Source organism: Talpa occidentalis, unplaced genomic scaffold, assembly GCF_014898055.3.
Source record: "Talpa occidentalis isolate TD23 unplaced genomic scaffold, MPIMG_talOcc4v2.1 talOcc4.7, whole genome shotgun sequence".
Lineage (NCBI taxonomy): Eukaryota > Metazoa > Chordata > Mammalia > Eulipotyphla > Talpidae > Talpa > Talpa occidentalis.
In genome coordinates this window covers 120,174,337-120,184,496 of record NW_023605083.1, presented here as the reverse complement: position 1 = coordinate 120,184,496, position 10,160 = coordinate 120,174,337, and the positions used below count along the sequence as shown (strand labels likewise).

Genomic DNA, 10,160 nt, shown 5'->3' with positions numbered 1-10,160 from the left:
TCTGGTTGGTCTATCATCCTAAAGTTGCCCCCACACACACCCACACACACAATTGGGGGAAACTAGGTATTTCTTACAGCTCACATCAATCTATGGTTATCTCAAACTTTTTTTTTTTTTTTTTTGCTTAGAAGAACTGGGATGTAGGCCAGAGGTGTGGGGGGGTGAGAGGATTCACCAGACAGAATGGAGAGCAGAACAGGTAGATCTATTGAAACACACTGTTAAGGGGAGTAGCAGGTGAGACAGGAGAGGTCTGCTGCTCCATAGGTGGGTTAGCTCCTTAGCAGGGGATCTCACTTAGATCTGAACTCTCTTAGAAGTTAAAGCTCTCGGAGAAGATGGCCTCCATCCCCTGGCAAGCTGCTTGTTGGCATAACTTCTCTTTATTTTATGCATAGTCGAACACCATCTCCCCTGATAAAGTGTAAGCTATACACAGGAGTGAGCATCTTTCTTTCCTTCACTGTTGTTGCCCCAGCGCCCTGGCACATTGCAGGTATTCATCAAGTCTGTATAGAATGCACACGTATAAAATGAAAGGAGAACCTCCCTGGTGGCGCAAGGGGTTGAGACGCAACCTATGAAAGAGTCCGCAGCCTCTGCAGCATGAGTTGCTCCCGGGCCAGCCAGGGAGCATCCCACATGGCGCAGCAGACCTCTCCTGACTCGCTGCTCCTCCCCCCAGCAGTGAGTTTCAGTCAGTCTGCCTGTTCTGTTCCCCACTCTGTCTCTGGTGAATCCTCTCACCCCCCACACCTCTGGTCTGTACCCAGTTCTTGTATAGATAAATAAATAAATAAATAAATCTTTAAAAAAAAAAAAAAAGACTGTGCTCAGAAAACATCTACAGACAACATCTGGGACTGGAATATATGAAAAAAAAAAAAAGAATCAAAGTCTTAATTTTGAGTTGCAATCTTAATTGAGTTGAAGTAAAAGGAAAGACCATATGCATAACTGTATCAAGATTTGATACACATTTCATCACCTACAAATGGCCATTAATGCTGGAAAAGATTACCAAAAGGACAAAAAGATACTACACTAAAGTATTGTCTGAGTTTATTTATCATAACACAAGTAGAACCAGGTTCTAGGGAAATCTGGCAGTCTCCTGAAAGTCTTCTGCTCAACTCCCTCGAAGGGAGTTGACAAATTGGCCTGTCCTGTCACCTGTTTTTTTTTGTCTGACTTTAAGGTGATGTTTACATTTTTAGATGGCTGGAGAAAAAAATCAAAAGAATTCATGAGATATGAACTATAAGTTTTAAGAAATCATGTTAAATCATTATGAGAAATCATCAACCAGACTCTAGCTTCTCCAGGAATATTATACAGAATGATTTTAAATAGGCATTAAACAGGTATTCTCTCAAGTGAGTTAAAATCCATTTTATTTCTAAACAAACCTATGTGACATGTTTTTTTCCCCCTTAAAAATAATGCCTCTATTCCAAATAAACCAAGGTCAAAATAAACAGAGCCCAGGATGACTTCAGTTTCATTTGTCTGACTGGTATTGTGTAGATGAAAAGCAGCAGGCAGTTATGATGACACATGATAGAGCCCAAAGTAATTGCCAAATTTGTCAGCATTTTCTCATTTCTAAACCCTCCTTAAAGAAAACTATGTACAGGGTCACACTGTCCAGCAGGGCAACCATACTATCCGGATTCATGATTTTACTAATGAAAAACTGGTTATTTTTGAAATTAGCAAGAATGATTTGTTTGGCAGCATCTGTCCTAAAAAGTTTTACTCTTTCTAGTCTCTGTTCTTCAAGTTTGCTGTTAATTGATTTCACATGATTTTTGATACACATCTTGTAGGCTTCTTGCAAAGCTAGCTTCCCGCAAGTGATGGTTCATGTCAGTATCAACACTAGTAGTTACTGTGCTTTTGGGACTTTCAGTGGAGGCATTTCTACCAGTGAGGAGTCATCAGTGATGGTCTCTGTCCTCCTAACTATCTTCCCTTCCAACTGCAGGTACAGCCCATCCAACTGGATCTTGTATCTGTCAGAGAACTACTCATCCTAGCTGCTGAGGTCCTGCTGTAGCTAATCATGATGGCAGCTGGACTCACTTGGAGGGATGGTGAAGGGGTACAGGGTGGTACTGGGGCAGAGCAGGGGGTGATAGTGGTAGGGGTTAGGTAGCAGGCTGCTAAAAACTAAACTCTTAAGACTGGTGTCAGGGTAGAAACTTTGGCCCAGAGGGAGCCTGGCAACTTTTATTTATACACCATGACCTCTGCTTCTGCCTGCCCTTGAAAGATTCCCTAACACAGAACATGGTAGTGAGAGGCAAGAGGCAAAAATAATGAACTCAGTCAGAGATAAAGTTAAGTATGTCAAGTAAAAGTCAAGGGTAAGTGATCTGTATATGGGGGGAGCTGTGCAGATGCTATCTTAGGACAGGAAGTAGCAAACTGCCTTTCTAAGGGAAGGCTTCCTGCAAGAGGAGGGAATTTCACGGGAACACACCTGGTAGGAGGTGGCAGCTGCAGTTTTTAAGACAGGGTGAGAGTAGAGTCTGGGTTGACTCTGGGGAGAGCCCAGCAGGAGCTGGTTGGTCTGGTTGCAGAATCTTTTCTAAGCACATATGCTGGCTCTGACCACACCTCCCTGGAGGGCTTCTTTGGCACACACAGGCACGTGGGTCCTTGGCATCAACTGGAGACTGGTTCAGTGTTGGCAGGAAATGAGTGTCAAAGGAATGAGAAGTCCTCTGGTTCTTCGCAGGCTGGGTCATGATGGGCCTCTGTTGTAAGCCCCTGTCTCTGGCTGCTGCAAGGAGAGATGTGGGTTTAGAACTACACACTCAGGTAAGACCCTTCTGGCTATATCACCCCTTCCCCCCCAACCTTTCCCCTATAATTTCTTTCATTCATATGTACATTGCAGTGTTTATCCAGTCGTGAATACAACAAGAGCCTAACGTGTACCTAGTCCCCCACTTGGCACTGGGGATGCCAAAATAAATAAACAAGGTCACTTTTTGTCTTGAAGCATTCACGGTTAGGTGAGGGAGACACATGACACATGATTTTCTTTCCTTTCTCACCTGCCGTAAGTTGTAGTGGACAAGACAAAGGATGTGGCAAAAAGCAAAAGAGTTTGTTTTTTTTTTTTTTTTTTTTTATAGAGGCATGTTTTCTTTCTTTCTTTCTTTATTTGTTTGTTTTTGTTTATACATGCACTGGGTACAGTCAGAAGCGCGGGAGGGTGAGAGAATTCACCAGAGCCAGAGCGGGGAGCAGAGCAGGCAGAAGGACCGAAGTACACTGCTGAGGGGAGCAGCGGGCGGCAGGAGAGGTCTGCGCGCCATGTGGGACCCTCCTCCGGTGGCCGGGGAGCAGCCGGGGATCGAACCGGCGCCACAGAGGCTGCGGGCAGCTTCGCAAGCCAGCGCTCAACCGCTGCGCCACCGGGGAGGCCCAAGAGTTTGTTTTTTTTTTAAAGATTTATTTATTTATTTATTTATTTATTTATTCAAGCACTGGGTACAGTCAGAAGCGCAGGAGGGTGAGAGATTTCACCAGAGCCAGAGCGGGGAACAGAACAGGCAGACTGACGAAATACACTGCTGAGGGGAGCAGTGGGCGTGGCAGAAGAGGTCTGTCGAGCCATGTGGGACCCTCGCGTGGCTGGGAATCGAACCGGCGCTGCAGAGGCTGTGGGCAGCTGGGCAGCTGGGCAGCTTCGCAGCCCAGTACTCAACCGCTGCGCCACCAGGGGAGGCCCAAGTGAAAGAGTTTTTTTTAAATCAGGGAACAGAAAAATGAGAAGTGGGACCAAGATTGATTAATTTGGGGCAAAGGAGCTTCAGTGGGGGCAGAATGGATTTAAAAGGGTATTAAATTAAGAACGAGAGAGCATTCCCTGTGGAGGTTGGAGCTGGGGATCTGGACCACAGAGAGAACCAAAAAACGTCACTGATTGGCTTATGGATCCTCTGGCCAGCACCTCTCCTGGCCAGCACCTCTCCTCCCTTGCTTCCTGGATAGTTACTTTCTTGTTATCCCTGCCCAGGACTTGTCTAACATAGTCCCAGCAAAAACCTACATGGAGGATTTAATCAATCGTCATATTTGTTGAGCATTTACTATTTACCAAACCCTGTACAAAGTGCTGGAGATACAGTGAAGGAAACAAAGATTTCTATGTATATTTCGCAAGTATATCGGACAGATAAATTGAAAGAAAATGAATTGCTGGGGCAAAAGGCATGTGCATTTAATATATATATTTTTAAATCACTATTGCCACATTAACCTATAAGAGTTTGTTAGTTTATATTCCATGTGGATGCCTGTTTCTGGGTGAGTGTGTCTTTCTAACTAGAGGGATAGTTGCTGCACAAATGATTCCTCATGGGGCCTTCCTGGTGGTGCAGCGGTTGAGCGCTGGGTTGCGAAGCCGCCCGCGGTTTCTGCGGCGCCGGTTCGATCCCCGGCTGCTCCCCGGCCACCAGAGGAGGGTCCCACATGGCGCGCAGACCTCTCCTGCCGCCCGCTGCTCCCCTCAGCAGTGTACTTTGGTCCTTCTGCCTGCTCTGCTCCCCGCTCTGGCTCTGGTGAATTCTCTCACCCTCCCACGCTTCTGACTGTACCCAGTGCATGTATAAACAAAACAAACAAATAATAAAATAAATAAAACATGCCTCTATTTAAAAAAAACAAAAACAAAAACAAAATGATTCCTCATTACCACAATCTCCTCTAGCCCACAAAGACCCTGAGTTGCAGACCCCAAGTCCAGAAATGGAGTACCTTCATGGGAGATGTTTTTTTCACATATGGCGAGGTGATCCTTCTCCCAGATTCCTGCTCTTTGGGGGATTCTTGGAAGGGCTGGAGCTCGATTCCTGTAGGGGTGGAAGACTCCCTAGGATAGAGCAGAGAGACGTGAGAGGATATGTGAGGGAAGGGGCCAGGAAATGACCTCACTAGAAATCACTTAATTCAGGTATAGATCCCAAGTTTAGCTGCCCTGCTCATGTCCAAAAATGGATGTGGGGAGAAAGACTTGGGGGATTTTGTTAGCAAGAATGATGCAACACTGTTGCACTGTCAGTATGACCTGCAGTGCTTGGCAGGGGCTCCGGCATACAGATAACCTGCACAGTGGGATGACCCCTTCACCTGAGCTGCCTGGCACATGATTTTTCCTGGAGCTGGATAGCTGTTAGGGTCAGGGAACAGCTCCTGCGCCTTCAGGAGTAAAGCATAGCTCCAGAACGTGATTACTAAATATATGTCCTGGCGTCCAGGACTGTCTAATTTCAAATACTCTCCCCCCAAAATTCATAGCACCTGTCATCCTAGTTTCTCGTTTGGAAAATGTAATGTCTCACAGGTAATGGAGAAGGGGGGACAGGGCAGTTCATTAATCCAGTGTTTAAATGTGGGATTGGCTGGGGCGAGCAGGAGACTGGCAGCGTCCCAGCCAAGTGCTAGAATCTCCTGTTGAATTCTCAGCTCCGCGCGGAGGTGAGCAGAGTGGGACAGAAGGTGCTATGAGTGGCACTCTCCTAGCCCTACCTGCTCGCCCTGTCTCCTGCCCTAACCCACACTGGGAAGTCTGGGACTGAACTGGGCTGGAGAGGGTTGTCCCCACGCAAATTGAAAACCTGCCGGGCGCGGCTGCTTAAAAAACGGGTCTAGGGGCCTCCCCGGTGGCGCAGTGGTTGAGCGCTGGGTTGCGAAGCTGCCCGTGGCCTCTGCGGTGCCGGTTCGATCCCCGGCTGCTCCCCGGCCACTGGAGGAGGGTCCCACATGGCGCGCAGACCTCTCCTGCCGCCCGCTGCTCCCCTCAGCAGTGTACTTCGGTCCTTCTGCCTGCTCTGCTCCCCGCTCTGGCTCTGGTGAATTCTCTCACCCTCCCGCGCTTCTGACTGTACCCACTGCATGTATAAATAAATAAATAAATAAAATAAATCTTTAAAAAAAAAAAAAAAAAAAAAAAACGGGTCTAAGCAACTGGGTTTTCGGTCTGGCCGATTTCAGGCGTCCAGAATGCGGACGTCAGTTGCTCCCATGGAGAAAGGGCAAACGACTCCAGGTCCCTAAACTGCGCTACAAGCAGCTCCCCCAACCCCTATCCCGCCCAACTCCCCCATCCAGGGGCGGTCAGCCCAGCCCTTCTGCGATCAGGCCACGGCCCCCAGCCCCGTACATTCTCCTCCCAGCGTCGCCCCGCCCATCTCCCCACCCGAGGCCACGCCCCCGCTCCACCCCCGCCCCGTCGGCTCCAGAAAGGCGGCGCCGGTCCGCGGGCTGGAACGTACTCCCCAGTGGGACTACAAGTCCCAGCAGCCCCCGGGTCCCGCCTCCTAGGGCGGGGCTACGCCGAGCAGCGAATTGGGAGGAGCCCTGGCCCTCAGGCTAGGGAACGCGTGTGACCAATCGCGGGGCCGCTCGCGCCGTGAGCCGATAGGGGCGGGGAGAAGCCCGCCGGGGCCCGGACAAAAGCCGGATTCCGGGCGCTGCCGGAGGCTGGAGCGCTCCGGAGAGTGGGTGGCGTCGGGTCAGGCCCTGTGGCGGGACCGCGGCGCTCGGACTTTCGCGGAGAGGTGAGTGGAGGGCGACGGCTTTCCCGGGAGGGGCGCCACCTACCCGGGGCGCTTCCTGCGCGCCTCCTTCAACCCGGAACCGCCTCTCGGCGCCGGCTCGGCTCGGCTCGGCTCGGCTCGGCGCGCGCCGCCTGCACCTGCTCGGAAGTTTCGGGGCTGGGGGCGGCCGTCGCCCCGGACCCCGGCGGGCGGCCGCGCGCCGACCCCAGCACGCGCCGCCAGTGCCCGGAGTTTGCGCACGGCGTGGGGCCGCCTCTGCTGCTCTTCCCGCCGCCAGCTGCATTTGCCCCATTCTGGCGCCCCTCGCCCCGCCCGGGCCGGCCGCCGGGCTCGGTCGGGCCACCTCTGGCCCCCACCCGGCTTGGCCCACCGGATGCGGGGCACGGGAAGTAGAGTGCGGGGCCTCTCCCCCGGCGCTCACCCCGGGCCCCTCCTCAAGCACCCAGGCCCTTTCTCTTAGTTCTGTGAGAAGCCGGCTGCACCCCGCGCCCAGGAGGAGGGAGCGAGCCGGGCGCGGCGCCGCCACGGGCCTCGCGGGGCCGGGGTGGCTCTGGGAGCCCGAGGCCTGGCCTCGCCGAGAGGACCTAGTCGTGGAGCCGTCCCGCGAGAAAGACCCTCCTCGAGCTGGAGGTGCCGTCGGGCCCAGATTCTCAGCGACAGATGGTCGGGGTGCCAGTCTCCATGCCCAGCCCTGGCGCTAACGCCGAGCCTGACTGAGGCAAGGTCCTCAAGGGGCCGGAGGATGTCCTCCTGTGTGGCCTGGCAGAGGGCCAGCCCCAGCGTCTGCTGCCCTCTCCAACCTTGGCAGATACTGGGCAGTTCCAAGGAGTTCTGCCTTTCGGGGGTCACCGGCAGTCTCCCTGGGGAGAGGACTTTGGAGAGGGAGGCAGAGAGCAGTGCACAGCACATCGCATCTCTCTCCACTTTTTGATGTTAGTGTTTCAGTTGCTTAGTTCCATGGATTTCTGAAAAGTTGGGTGAGGGACAGCTATAGACCCCGACTGCCCAGAAGGGCCTCCTAAACAGCTAGGGGGGCAGTGATGGGAAACGCTCTGCAACACTGGCAGCTGATGTCTCCATTCCCATTTTAACATTATGCTTGCTGCACTGGGGACACTCAGAGAATTCTGTCCCTGTCCTTTACTCCAGGGATTGCCTGTCCTCTCAAAAAACTGAATTCTGCAATACTAACCTTAAAATGAGTGCTCTTTGCCCTTCCCAGAGACAGACCCTAAGTAGCATCCCCTGTGATTCCTCCCCACTGGCTGAGTCCCAGGGGTAAAGTCTTAGGAAATAGACTCCTTTCATTCAGCCTTCCCTGTGGGCTGCTTCTGTCCTCAGTGGCAGCTGTGGATGAACTCAATCCTGGATCACTTACTCTGTCTGTAGAAAAGATCCCATTCAGCTTATAAGTTCCCTCCCTTTTGTGGTGCGGGGGGTGGGGTGTGATCAAGCCCACACACTCACTTATGTGTTTTTCAGGTTCCTTGGCATTATTTCCCCTAAATACACATTTATACATTTACCTGTTACTAGGTAACAATTCTAGGAACCCCAAAGAGGATCCCCCCCCCCACACCCGACACCCCGGGTCTTAGCTCTGCCCTGAAACCATCTATCATCAGTTTGACAGTGCATTCAGTTCCCTGGGAGGCAGCCTAAGACTTTGGGAGGACTCTGAGACTCCCCAGTCCCAGATTGGTGTACACCTTAAATGCCATTGTCGCTACGCTTCTGTTTTTAACTGGTGGTCTGTGGACCATATACAGTTTCAAGTCAGCATTTTGAAATGATAACATTTCATCATTGGGTATGTGCACATTTTTCTGGGCTTTTCTTCAGATGCTAAAAAAGCCCACCTCAAATAGATTAAGTCACTGTCCTAGAGAGATTTCAAGACTTGTTGAACCGTTGGTTCGACTTGTAATTTATCTCCCCTGAGTCCACTCCCTGGGTTTGTGAACCTTCATAACCTGCATTGGTGAATGTGACTCTTTCCTTGCTTTTACTTTGTCACATGGACTCTTTCTTGGCCTTGAGAGGATCTGAGCCATCCAAGCCAAAGTGTTCTGGTGGCAAATCTGTTTTGGTAAACGGACAGTTTCATCTCCCTGCTGTGTCTTCTCCCCCATCCTCTTTTTTTTTTTTTTTTTTTTTAAGATTTATTTATTTTTATTTATACAAGCACTGGGTACAGTCAGAAGCACGGGAGGGTGAGAGAATTCACCAGAGCCAGAGCGGGGAGCAGAACAGGCAGAAGGACTGAAGCACACTGCTGAGGGGAGCAGCGGGCGGCAGGAGAGGTCTGCGCGCCATGTGGGACCCTCCTCCGTGGCCGGGGAGCAGCCGGGGATTGAACTGGTGCCTCAGAGGCTGCAGGCAGCTTCGCAACCCAGCGCTCAACCGCTGCACCACCGGGGAGGCCCTTCTCCCCCATCCTCTTTCTGAGGACCCTGTGGAGATGGGCTCTTGGGACTCAAGAAAATTGTGATTTTTTAGCTGCAGGCGGTCCCTATTCTCACCTTTGTCCTTTCCAAAGTTGGGTCTTTATCTGTTTGGGGAGGTGCCAGATTTGGGGATTATTGTTCTGGGATATCCTTTGGACTTCCCTCTGCTAGAGAGACTTCGCTGACAGCTCCATCCTCCTGAGTTTGTGATCACTGGCTTCTGATGGGTCTGAGCTGTTCAGAGTGGTCAGTGGTTATCCCCTCCTTTCTCAGTGGGATGTGCCCTCGGTTGCACTCTGTTTGGGGGGTGGTGGTGAGGAGAGGTGTATCCATCTGATTTCAGGACCAGTTTTTCTGGTCTGAGTCAAGGAGGTTGAGAAATGGAGCTAGAGTGGGTGGGGGTGGAGGGCTGTGGGGCATTGGGGCTGATTGAGGCCTCTGCTTTGGAAATTCAGAAGGGACTGGAAATCATGCCAGGGGAAGGGACCATCACCTTTGAGCCCCTTCCCAGCTACCACACTTTGGGCCAGACACCAGACTGAATGTGCCTATTGTGCTGAGCTGGGGACTAGCTGGGAGGCAAAGGGAGCCAGCCAAGCCAGGATTAGAACCTGAAGCCTCACCCTGGCCAATTGGGAGGGAAGTGCAGCAGGGCCCCTGGAACGTTGGCCTTCTGCATGCTGGGAATGAAGACCAACCTTCCTGTACCTTCCAGCAACTCCCAAACTCTGCCTGCATTTATTTGCTCTTGACTTTTTTCCTCCAGCCAATTCAACACCTTCAGTTCTGGATCTTTGTGGGAGAGGTCAGAGTGACTTTTCCTGAGCTGGCTAAGCTCTTGGCATGAGACTTGACTTGGTTTCTTTTTCCTCCCCTTCCTCCTGTTCCTCTCCAAGCTTGCTCCTATCACTACCCCGGAGAGAATGGGTGTGTCAGGGCAAAGAAGTAGGGAGGGAAGATGAAGAACTTGTCATCAGAGATCTTTTTCTGTGAGGCGAAAACCATGGCCTGGTCTTTTCTCTTGGGCTGAAGTGTGGGGTTTTCTGGGGACCAGGAATAAGAGGGTGTGGCTACAAGTCTTGGTCCCCCTGCTTATTCATTAGGCTCTTAGGCAAGTTCTCTTAACATGTTTGAG

The 10,160-nt window shown here is 51.4% G+C and overlaps 1 protein-coding gene and 1 pseudogene across 4 annotated transcripts in view; one reads left to right on the top strand and one right to left on the bottom strand.

Moving 5' to 3' along the window:
• Positions 1-1,401: 1,401 nt before the first annotated feature.
• On the bottom strand, positions 1,402-9,704 carry LOC119231596 (translationally-controlled tumor protein-like; annotated as a pseudogene).
• The window catches only part of ACLY (ATP citrate lyase), a 35,582-nt gene continuing 31,890 nt past the window's right edge, over positions 6,469-10,160 (top strand). For 2 of the 4 annotated variants that reach the window (XM_037495384.2, XM_037495383.2), the window contains exon 1: positions 6,469-6,578. The gene's annotated coding sequence lies outside the window, so the exon portion shown is untranslated. The remainder of the gene's footprint in view (positions 6,579-10,160) is intronic. The other 2 variants (XM_037495382.2, XM_037495381.2) reach the window with 1 other exon arrangement.